The following is a 13,037-nucleotide window of genomic DNA, read 5'->3' as shown; positions in this document are numbered from 1 at the left end:
ATATAAAGAAAGAGCCAGCATTATCTCTCTGTGCCTCGTAGGCCTGTACATTTGCACGCCCATCACACCCACTGGCACAGTGTGATAACTTGTTGAAATACAAGCATTGGTTACCCATGTGTTTCACCACTTAGTACAGCTCTTGGAAGAATAAACAGTAATATCTGCACCATGAGGAAAAATCAGCAAATCCTTTAATGAGGATATAGATGATAATACCATCTATAATGTTATAGAGGATCACAAGTAAAAATGTAAGACACGATGTGTGATGTCAGAACACTGAAATTTTGCCCGAGTCTTAGTTCCCCCTTGTGAAGGGGAATAAAGAAAGCAGATGTTCATTGAGCACCTGCAATCTGCAACTTACACAGGTTTCAAGAGGCCCAGATGGGATCTGAACTGAGGTCTAGCTGATGTGATGCTACTTCGGGGAAATTCAAATATGTTCATTTTCTCATGGCCACAAATGGCCTTCTCCAGGGAAGAACCTCTTGAACAGTTTTCTGGGGCAAACATGGAACCTCGTCTGATAAAGGTGTTTGGCCTTGATTATGGACGTGAGTTGTGTTTCTTCTTTAATTCTGATGATCTGTGTTTATATACTTTTGTTTTTATTACATAATTTTTGCCCACCAGTTTCTAAAACGAGCAAACTTTGGCTCTGATTAAAGAGAACAACAGCAAATCAATCTCGTGTGATTTGTACTGTAAATGTTTGAATTACACTTATTCCGTATCTCTATTGCTTTATGCTGTCTGTTGATACGAAGTTCTGTTGGCCTGTGCCGACGTGCTGGTCTAGAAGGCATCGCCTTGGTGGGAGGTACAGTGCGATTCTGCCTAATGGGAAAGGGAGGCTCGAATAAAGGCTCTGCAGAGAGATGGCAGCTCTGATGAGGTTCAATGCCTCCTTCTGAGTGAGTGGAACTCTGACCCGAATATGCAGATCTTAATTAGGAGAGACTAACTTCTAAAAGGAATCAGTTAAAATGGAGAATTAACTGAGGGAATCCTTTATTATGTGAGTGCATTTAACACTTGGGGAAGCTTTCTGTCTGGCACTGAGGGGCAGAGCAGTTTGAGATGAGCTTGGGAAGAAAATACGGCAACTTCAAACAGAGCAAGAAGATTCCTGAGTTTTAAGGCTGAATTTTAACTGAAAATAAGTTTCTGTGGTTTAGTTAAGCCAATACAACCTTAACGGGGATAAAAATAAATCAGATTGCAAACACTTGAAAGTTGTGAGTTTTTTAAAAAGCCCATTTATTGAGGGACCTCCCCCACGCCCCCCTCCCAGCCATGACTCTCAACATACATACATATTCTGCTAATGTTCACACCACCACCAGAGTATATTCTTAGCCCCATTTTACATATGGGGAAACTGAGACTCAGGAAGGTGCAGCGACTTGTCTGATATTATACAGATAACAAGTAGCAGGTTTGAATCCAGCTTCGCCTAACTCTTCTCACCTGTCTTCGTTGGCTCAGGTTGCCATAACCAAATACCACAGACTGGGTGGCTTAACCAACAAATTATTCTTCTCAGTTCTGGAGGCTAGAAGCCCAAGATCAAGGGGGTGGGCAGGGTTGGTTTCTCCTGAGGCTTCTCTCCTTGGCCACCTTCTCATTGTGACGCCACTTGGTCCTCTTCTAAAGACACCAGTCAGACTGAAGTAGAGTTTGCCCTTAGGACTTTTTATTTTAGTTACCTCTTTAAAGGCCGCATCTGCAATTACAGTCACATTGCCGGTTAGGGCTTCAGCATATGAATTTGGGGGATGGTGGACACAATTCAGTCCATAACACCACCCTACATCTCCCTTGGATGCAGTCTCTGGGGATCTGAGATGGGAGTTGAAATAAAACAAGATAATGTGTGGCCCACTCTGATTATACAGTTGGGTATAACTGTAAGGACTATCTTTTTTTTTTTTTTTTTTTTTTTGCGATACGGGGGCCTCTCACTGTTGTGGCCTCTCCTGTTGCGGAGCACAGGCTCCGGACGCGCAGGCTCAGCAGCCATGGCTCATGGGCCCAGCCGCTCCGCGGCATGTGGGATCTTCCCTGACCGGGGCACAAACCCGTGTCCCCTGCATCGGCAGGCGGACTGTCAACCATTGCGCCACCAGGGAAGCCCTGTAAGGACTATCTTTACCCTGGTGAAATTGTAAGAATTCTTAAACACGTTGAATGGAAAACCAAGCAGCTTCGAACATAACTGACTTTATAAAACCTGTCGGAAGTCTGTCAAGAGGGTGACAGGGAAAGGAGCAGGTCAACAGACTGACGGTGCCTGGCAGGGCTGAAGTTTGAAAAATTGATCTTTGAGATGTTGGTTATAAGTCAATGCAAAAATCATTAACAGATAAAAGATTTTCTGTTTTTGGATTTGTTCTAATGCATATTTCTGAACTCCAGTTTCATTTACTAATTTCTTAGGTTATAGTTTCTGCTTATCAATAAATAGTTTAGCTTTTTATTTAGTCTGTGATTTAAAATCTCTTTTATACTGATTCCTTGGCAGTTAGTTCAATTCCAGTTGGCAAATACAGTTGGTTCCTTCCAGCACCTGTAGTGAAAGCTCAGGGCTGAGGCAAAATTCCTGTGCAAGACTTTCAAAGCCTACGTACGAATGATCTCAAATCTTAAACAACAGTAGCAGAACTTGAATGACCATGCAATTGCAGTCCCCGTGCTTGGGGTCTGGCTCACTTTTGGGGTCCCACTACTGGCAAGCTGTTTTAGGACCTCATTTCCCTCACCCTGGGGACAGAATATAAAGGCCCACCACCTGTGTGCGCCACATTTGTTCCTTTCTCCAAACTGCTGGGCTTGTTACTCTGTCAGAGGAGGAAACGAGGTTTGTCTGACATCATATTCTGCATTGTCAGGTTGATAGATGTCCCTGTGTGTCTCAAAGTCTTTGTCAATTGATTATTTTCCTTTTTTTTCCCCCCAGGATTTTTCTGGGTATGAAAGTTAACAAGTCTCTAATTTCTGACCATTGTTTCTCCCATTTTAAATGCTGCTTTCTGGTCACCCTCATTGTCAGGCTTCTCACAGTTTTCCATGAGCAGGATTCATATGCAGCAAAAAACTAGAAGTCGGCCAAGCTGATTTTGACCCTTGCCCACCTCCCACTCCTCTCTCTCCTGGAGGAACTCTTCCTTACTTCCACCAGGAATTTAGACTCTGCTCCCACCCCCATGATGGGCTTATATTCTTGCCTGGAAAGCAACTGAAGTTGCTTCCCACCCACCTCCAGGTTTAAGGTATTATCATTCCATAGTTTTACCATTTTAATAGGGACTTTTAAAACTCTTCAAAGACCTAGGGACGGAGTCTCAGTTGGTGGAATTTCACAGAAGAGTACACACAAGTAGGTTGGGAGCTTCTTTTTATCTCAGCAGCGCTCCACTCAGAGGCAGTCTCTTACTCCAGCAGTTTTCAATGGGGAAAAAAGGAATCTGTAGTGATGGTAGCCTCGGTTCCCAGGTGTTTAGAATCTTCTCTCGATCCAGGAATCTGTTCCAGAAAAAGTGCTTCACCTAGCTCCTGATTCAATGAAAGGGCTGAGGTTTTTGAAAGATGGCGAAACTATTTGAGCTCACTTTGCTAAGAATTAATTGTTCAAGGTCTTCAATGAAAATGTGAGCAACCTTTTAAAAAGAGAGGTTGAAAATGTCATGGTAAAGGGGCAGGGCTGTGAGGACTGTGCAGTTAAGTATGTGTTAGGTAAGCCTGGCTGCAAAACTACTGGGGTCATAAAATACTGGAATGTCAGACTTAGAAGGGACCTTGGAGATTCCCTAGCTTATTTATCTAATGGGAGGCAATGTGAAATAGTGGGGAAAAAAAAAGAAACACGTGCTTTGGAGTCAGAGGGACCTGGGTTGTTTGAATCTCACTCTTAGAGAGTGACCTTGAAGAAAGGAAGGCCTCTGGGGGGCCTAGGTTCCACTTTTGCAAAATGAGTATGATAATGTCTTCTAATGAAAGTAGCTGTGAGGTTTGGAGATCATGCATATTCAAAGTACCGGGAATAATGCTTGGCCCATTGGAGGTGTTTAACAAATGATAGCGGCCATTATTATCATCATTAGGTTACAGATGAGGAACTGGAAAAGCAGAGGCTAAATGACTTACTCCAATAATTTAGCATTTTATTTAAGAACCGGGACTAGAGCCCAGGTTTCCCTTGTCTCTGACTCCATCAACTGTCATGTCGGCTGAAATAAAAACACACAATATGAGAGCTGTGAGTTTCAGTTTTACTGGGGGACTTACTGAGGACTTTAACTCGAGAGAGAGCCTCTCAGAAAGCTCTGAGGAACTGCTCCGAAGAGGTAAGGGGGAGAAGTCAGCATATATGTGATTTTGGTGAAAGGTACATATAATTAAGCACTCATCTCAGTAGAAGGTTGTGCTAGTCATCAGGGACAGATATCTTAGTTAATGGTTTTAGTGCTTTTCTAAGTCTGGGAAGATGCAAGAATCGTGGTTTATAAAATTTTCTCCTGAAAATATCTATCTGAAGGCCTTGTTCTGCCACTTTTCCCAGAGCACTGAGTGTCTCGTTCCTGGTCTCCACCCTGAAGGTCAGTCACTGCAGTGGCTAATGACTTAATTCTTATAGAACAGGGTGGCAAGCGACATTCTTTAGTTGGCAGTCATATGTAGTACGTGCCCTTTATAAGAAAGTGCCAAATTGGGGTAAGAATTAAAAACTCAATCTAGTCAGCTGAATGCCTGGGGTAACTATTATTGCTCTTTGTACTCTAAAAAAGGTTTGCTCGGGAGAAGGCTGCCAGTCTAACAGAAGTCTCCTGGAGGTCACCTCCCAGAAGGAATGACAGATGCTGAGTGGCTGTGGGGTTTGTTCTAGGGAAAGAGCCATTAGTATTTTTATGTAGTGACACAGTCACCATTTTCAGTTGAATAATTTGGAGTTCACTGATTCTGAATGTCTTTGATATCGCCTGTCTGTAAGTAGTCACTCCATTTGATGCAAAAAGGAAATTGAGGTCTACAGAGGTGAGGGACTTGCCCAGGGTAACAAAGCTGGTAAGCGGCAGAATCGTGATAAGGACCAAGGTCTCCTGACTCGGTTCAGAGCACTTTCTAGCCCACAATCATTCCCCAGATTAAAAAACCCTTTTATTTTCCTGGTGTTGTACATTCTGTGGGCTTGGACAAATATTAAATGACATATATCCATCACTATAATGTCATATAGAGTATTTTCACTGTCCTAAAAATCCTCTGTGCTCTACCTATTCATCTCCTTCCACCCCACGCCCTCAATGGCAACTACTGATCTTTTTATTGTCTCCATAGTTTTGCCTTTTCCAGGAGGCTATATAGCTGGAATGAAGTTGTCTTTTCAGATTGGCTTCTTTTACTTAGTAACATGCATTTAAGGTTCCTCCATGTCTTTTCATGGCTTGGTAGCTCATTTCTTTTTAGTGCTGAATAATATTCCATTGTCTGGATGGACCACAGTTTATTTGCCCATCCACCTATTGATGGACATTTTAGTTGCTTCCAAGTTTAGACAGTTACGAATAATGCTGCTACAAACATCCATGTGCAGGTTTCTGTATGGACAGGTTATCAACTCCTTTGGGTAAATACCAAGGGACATGACTGCTGGATCGTACAGCAAGAGTATGTTTAGTTTTGTAAGTAACCGCCAAGCCATCTTGCAAAGTGGCTGTACCATTTTGCGTCCCCACCGGCAATGAATGGGAGTTCCTGTTGCTCCACATCCTTGTCAGCATTTTCTATTATCAGTGTTCTGGATTCTGGCCATTCTAATAGATGACCCTTTTATTTTTTTCTTGCCCTTTTAGATGTCAAAGTTTTGAATAATAACTAATTAGGGATCTAATGGTCCCTTAGGACCAATTGAGACAATGTTACCCAGATATCTTTATTACTGGCAAGTGGTACCATCAACTTGATTTTTAAAAAACTGATTCTGCAGGGTTTTGAATATAGTTGGTTGGAGACCCAGGTTCCTTCCTCTATATCCCACTCTGGCTCTCCAGAAGGTTTAAGTCCCTACTTTGGTCTCCCTGGTCTGACTCTTGGTCTAGCTGTAGACATATTTTAGCCCACAGGAAGGTTTAGCCTTCACCTAACCATTAAGGTCCTGGAATTGGCCCCCTCTGGCAGGACATTGAAGCTCATCAAGGGCCTTTTCCCCATCTGTCTGGTTTTCCTTTGTGCTCATTTCCTGAGCAACCCTACGCTCGTTCCCTGGGACCTGGATCCTCTGCTTCCTACTTATAGTGTTGGGAACTTCCTGGCGATTTCTAGAACTTCCTTTTTTCAGGATACGGTAACTAATCCTCTTATGCTCCTGATAAGAGTTTTAGAGCCTGTCCGAGGAGCTTGATGGTATCCCAGGGCCGGGGTGGCAACTGCAGACCTGTGCTGAGGGCTGTAATAGAAAACATATATTTCACTGTAGCAACCAAAGTCTTGCTGTAACCAAAAGATTAACTGGGAGAGGTGCTGCCATCGTATAGCCTGCAGAATCTTTCAGAATAGCTTTACAAACGATTTCACTCTTGTTTGGTGGCAGTCCAGTCAAAAATACCACTGATAGCACTTGTGGAGGTGAGCAAGTGCTGACGATATTTTATAATCTGACTCTTAGAAGTAGTGAATCTTTGAGTTACAATTACACATCATTAATATGACAAAAAGGGGCATTGTTAAACCTCTTGGTATCTTTTCTTCCCCGCAGCTGGAGGTGAGGGCTACCTGGGAGGGTCTCTGTGACTGGCCTCAGCTTGACTGTGTGACCTTGGGCTGGAAGCGGTAGAGATGGGAGGGAGGGGAAATAAAGAAGGGTCTCCTGGAATTTCTTAGTCCCATCTATATGCAAATCACTTAACATTATGCACATTATTTGTCTGAAATTCAATTAGACTCCCAAGAGTAAACAATTTCCACTCCCACCACTATACTTTCTGCCTCCTGACCAAGTTTTCTTATTTGTCAAAGGAAGAGAGCTATTGTTCTGTATGTCCTACTAGGGAACAGGAATGGGAGAAACAGCAGATAGTCCCTCACTGAGGCAAAACCAGTTCTGGTCAAACACGTTGGGAGGCGCTGCTGGATGTAGCTAGGGAAACTTGAACAAAGCCTGACAGGAACTCCTGAGGTACAAAAACTCACACTGAGCTGTAGCCCACCAGGCAGACATAACACTTGCCATACTGCTTTTTCTGGACTCCATTCTCTTCATGGTTTCATGGGGCCTGCATTTCAGGTATGAGGACTATTGACTACAAACACTTTCTGGACCAAAGGTCCATAGCTCTCTTCTTCGCACACGCACACGCACACACACACTGACTCATTCAACAAATATTTGAGTGCTTAGTTTGCCAGGCACTTTATTTGGCACTGAGGGAGGATACAAAGATGTGGCAGGTGCTGAAAAGAAATGTATAGTTTTTATGAGAATATAGGACACAGGGACCAAATGTGGGATGGGAGGGCATGGCTGAGTTATGGAAGGCTTCTCTAGAACCTGTGTGGTAAATGGGAGCTAGCCAGTTGAATAGGGGTGAAACATGTTCCTGTAGAAGAAAGGCATGGGTAAAGGCTCTGAGGATAAAGGAGTGTAACTGTTTTGTCATGAGTGGAAAGGAGAATGGGGTAATATTAGGTAGAGAGGTTGGGTTGGGGCTGGGACCAGATCACACGCAAGGTCTTATAGACCAGAGTAAGTATTTGCCTTCACTGACTCATTCTCCCCATTCTTCAGGCGTGTCTCCCTTATGGTCCAGGCTTTGAGGTTCTTCTACCTTTTATATTAGCTCCCTAGTCCCCAGCCTTCAGTAAGAGGAGACTACCGGTATCCCAGGGCCAAACGTGGCCTTGTAGATGGTGAGCACAGGATATGTCCACTTTATCAAGGAGGAACCATTTAGGGCTGGTTCTTTTAGGACAGGCAAACCAAAGAACTCTGTGTACCATGGAAAGGATCCTTATAGACTGTTACTTGCTGTCAAGAAATAGTATATGTAAATCATTTCTGCAAAGCGGGCCTAACTGTGCAAGTCAATGAGGGAGTCATAAAAAAGGAGGGAGTCATAAAATTTCTGGGTTATTTAGTCATAAATATGCCTTATTTTGTCTTGTATCCTCATCGCTGCTATCTAGTACATATTAGCCACTTACTAAGTACCTGCTGAATGAATGAATGGATAATACGGATAATCTTATATGGGTAGAAGCCTGTGAGGACAGTTACCGTAAGTCCACAAACTGGTTCCTTGGGCCATTGTGAGAGAACTGGGCTGACTGGAGGGTTGTTGATATGAACCAGTAATGTTTTTCCTAAAACAAGCAGTGTGGGGTTAGGACCCATCTGAGAACCCTCAACACCAGATTTCATGGACTCAAGGCCTCCTGGAATGTGGTATCTCAGAGATTCCAGATTAAGGTACCATATGTCATCCAGATCAGCTATATATCCATAACGATCTCACTGGAACAGTTACAAAATAATGTGTGTGGGTGTGGGATTGCGGGGGAGAGTGTGCACTTTCTGAAGGAAAATTTATTCAGGTGCTACTAAGAAAAACGTTATGTGTTAGAGCCGTCAAATATTGCTTCTGGATGACTCGAAGATGCTTCATTTTTAAAGACAGAAGAGGAAAGTAGGGGTCAGAAAAGGAAAATACTAAACAACGGTCGTTCTCCTGGGCAGTAGAGTGTCGTAAAGTCTTTTTACTCAACATTTCACTAGGTGCTAAGTGCTAACCCCAGTGAGTCATTCTGAGTCATACTATGCCAGCAGTCGTTTATTTGTCCAGAGACGGATTGGAGATTAGTCTAAACTTGTTGGGAGAGGACAGAGGAGGAGGAGTGCCAGCTTCTGAACTCGGCTTCAACTTACTGGCAAACAGACTTCCAGACGCTGGGCTGGTCTTTTTCAGAAACTCTGTACAAAGGATCTTCCTGGACCTCTTGAGAAGTTACCAGACTTACTGGACAAGGGCAAGATGATATGTTCAGGAAAGAAGAAATTCGGAGTGATGGAGGCAGGGTTGACCTTGTATGGATGGAACAGGGGCTTCTTTTGTTGTTTGCTTTTGAGGATTCTACCCATAAACAGGAATGCCTTTCACCAGCCTGCAGCCGGGGCCTTCTATTCCCGAAGCCAACCAAGTAACTGAAAGTCAAGTCACTGAGCATCAATTCACCAAAAACTATTTTGCTCAATGATTAATTGGCCAAGTCGCCAATTGGCTGTCTTTTGAAGTTTTATTATGCTTCCCTGCAGCCAGTACAGGGTGGGGGAGAGGTGTGGGGAGGGAGCAATGGGGAGATTCTGCCCCTTTGAGATAGTAGCACATTCTTCCTTCCTCTGAAATTGTTTAATTATAGATTCACTAAAGATGTGTTTCAATTAAGTACTTAAGTTTTTTATTAGTCAAAAGAGACTAGGCTAGGGCTTCCCTGGTGGCGCAGTGGTTGAGAGTCCGCCTGCCGATGCAGGGAACACAGGTTCGTGCCCCGGTCCGGGAAGATCCCACGTGCCGCGGAGCGGCTGGGCCCGTGAGCTATGGCCGCTGAGCCTGTGCGTCCGGAGCCTGTGCTCCGCAACGGGAGAGGCCACAACAGTGAGAGGCCCGTGTACCGCAAAAAAAAAAAAAAAAAGGGGGCTAGGCTATATTGCGGTAACTGATTAACCTCAAAACCTCAGTGACCTAAAATAACAAAGGTTTATTTCCCATGTATGGTTGGTACGACTGCAAGCTGGGGTTTGTGAGAAAGCTCAGATACTCAGGGACCCAAGCTGATGGAGGAGGTATTCAGGCTGATGGAACACATGCCAGGGAAAGAGAAGAGACTGGAGAATCACTAAGGACTTCTGAGTGTTTCAGGCTGGAAGTGATACATGTAATTTTCCTGCACATTTCATTAGCCAGAACTCATCCCATGTTCCTATTTAACTGCAGAATGGCTAGGTCGCTTTTACGGAAAGGAGAACAGGAATTGGTGACCAGTAAGAATATCTACACAGGAAGGACTTACTACATTTGGAGGCTTTCTTTCAGAGGCTTTTCTTCCCCCTAAAATTTCAGGTCTGCTGAGATGCTGCGGCTGGAATTGGGTGATGGGGGAGGGTTGACAGGAGAGGCTGTGTCCTATGGCAGAGGTTTACGTGTCCTGTTCTGCCCGAGGAGGTACAGCAAGACGTGCTAATGGTGACCTTAGCAGCCCCCCTAACAGGCACACACACACACACGCGTGTGCACACACACACGTACATACACTTGCACCTGCTCTGTGGGGCAGCCAGGAGACCAGACAGACAGAGGGGTAGCTCTGAGTTCCAACTGGAACTAGCAGACTTTGCTGAATTGCTTATTTGGTGAAATGAATTTTAGAGAATTGGCTTTGGGTGATTTGATATCTGGTGAATTAACTGAAAGCCTGAAATTGTTGATGAGCTCTTTTTGTGTTTCTTCATTTCATTTCTAAATTAAAAAAAATTGTTTAATTCTAGTTTGTTCAGCTTCATTGAGGTATAATTGACACATACAATTGTAATATATTTAAAGTGTACAACATGATTTTGATACATGTATACGTGGTGAAAGGTTTCCCACCACCAAGTTAATTGTGCATTTTTAAATTATAGCATGAATTTAACATGAGAAAGGATGTATAATTTTATTAGCCAGGTGATAATAGGCTTTAGTTTGGAAAAGATAGAGAGAGGGCATCCAGTGTGAGGAATATTCTGGCTCTGGTTGAGGGGGGAGGGGGAGGGGAGAGAGTAGGGGTTGGGTACTGTTACTAGAAGGAAGGTGCAGTTTTGTGGATGGCTCTTCCTTGATCCAAGGCCTGGTCTCTGGGTGCTAAGTTTGAAAGTCTAAGGAACTGAGCTTCTCTTTCAGTCACTTGTTTGTAGCTTCTAATATAAAGCGGTATTCCCGAAGACATATTTTCTGTTTCATGTTGGTTTACAGTAAGTTAATAGTTCCTTTTTATGTTAGCTGAAAGTACTTTTTTATAGCAAAAGATTTTTAAGACAATTTCATATTATTACGACAATTTTATATTATTACAATAGTGAGGATTGCTATACAATAGTGAGGATTGCTGTACATGTTAAGGTATATAACATGATATGCATTTACATAGTGAAATGATTACTACAGTCAAGCTAATTAACATATCCTTTCACATAGTTACCACTTGTTTTTTTTTTTGTGGTGGTGGTGCTCTTAGTAAATTTCTAGTATTCAGTACAGTATTATTAACTATAGTCATTGTGCTGTATGTTGGATCTCTAGATTTATTCATCCTACTTAACTATACCTTTGTACCCTTTGATCAACATCTCCCCGTTTCCCTCACCTCCCCACCTCTGATAACCGCTGTTCTATTCTCTGCTTCTATATATTCAACTTTTTCCAGATTCTACATATAAGTGAGATCATGCAGTTATTTGTGTCTGGCTTATTTCACTCAGCATAATGTCCTCCAGGTTTATCCATCTTGTTGCAAATGACGGGATATCCTTTTTAAAGGCTGAATACCATCTATCCAACTCATAATTTCTTTATCCACTCATCCATTAACAGATACTTAGGTTATTTTCATATCTTAGCTATTGTGAGTAATGCTGCAGTGAACATGGGAGTGCAGATACCTCTTCAAGGTACTGATTTGATTTTCTTTGGGTATATTCCCAGAGGAGGGATTGTTGGATCATATGGTAATTTTAACTTTTTGAGAAACCTCCTTGCTGTTTTCCATAATAGTTGTACCAAGTTAAATTCCCATCAACCGTGTACAAGGATTCCCTTTTCTCTACAATCGTGGCATTTTAAAGAATTAGAAACAGTAATTCTTTTTTTTTTTTTTTTTTTTTTTTTGCGGTACACAGGCCTCTCACTGTTGTGGCCTCTCCCATTGTGGAGCACAGGCTCCAGACGCGCAGGCTCAGCGGCCATGGCTCACGGGCCCAGCCGCTCTGCGGCATGTGGCATGTGGGATCTTCCCGGACTGGGGCGCATAGGCAGGCGGACTCTCAACCACTGTGCCACCAGGGAAGCCCAACAGTAATTCTTAAATTTGTGTGGAGGGACTTCCCTGGTGGCGCAGTGGTTAAGAGTCCACCTGCCAATGCAGGGGACACGGGTTCGAGCCCTGGTCCTGGAAGATCCCACTTGCCGCAGAGCAACTAAGCCTGTGCACCACAACTACTGAGCCTGCGCGCTAGAGCCCACGAGCCACTACTGCTGAGCCCGTGTGCCACAACTACTGAAGCCCGTGTGCCTAGAGCCCATGCTCCACAATAAGAGAAGCCACTGCAATGAGAAGCCTGCGCATCGCAACGAAGAGTAGCCCCAGCTCGCTGCAACTAGAGAAATAAAGACCCAATGTTGCACAGCAACGAAGACCCAACGTGGCCCCCCCAAAAAAAATTAAAATTAATAGAAAGAAATAAAATTTGTGTGGAATCACAAAAGATTCCAAATAGCCAGAGAAATCTTAAGAACAACAAAGTTGGATCACTTCCTGATCTCAAACTATATTACAAATCTATAATAAAACTGTATGGTACTAGCATAAAAATAGACACATGGACCATTGGAACAGAATTGAAAGCCCAGAAATAAACCCACACATATACGGTCAACTAATTTTCTACAAGGGCACCAACAATACACAATGGGGAACCGTTAGTCTCTTCAATTAATGATGTTGGGAAAACTGGATATCCACATGCAAAATAGTGAAAGTGGACGTTTATCTCACACCATATGCAAAAACCAAGTGAAAATGGCTTAAAGACTTGAATGTAAGACCTGAAGCCATAAACCTCCTAGAAGAAAACATAGGAGAAACCCTCCTTGACACTGGCCTTGGCAATGGTTTTTTGGATAGGACACAAAAAGGAAAGCAACAGAAGCAAAAATAAACAAGTGGGACTACATCAAACAAAAAAGCTTCTGCACAGCAAGAGAAACCATCAACAAAATGAAAAG

Source organism: Stenella coeruleoalba (assembly GCF_951394435.1).
Source record: "Stenella coeruleoalba genome assembly, chromosome: X".
NCBI classification, from domain to species: domain Eukaryota; kingdom Metazoa; phylum Chordata; class Mammalia; order Artiodactyla; family Delphinidae; genus Stenella; species Stenella coeruleoalba.
The sequence above is the reverse complement of the archived record's forward strand: the minus strand, read 5'-3'. Positions refer to the sequence as shown.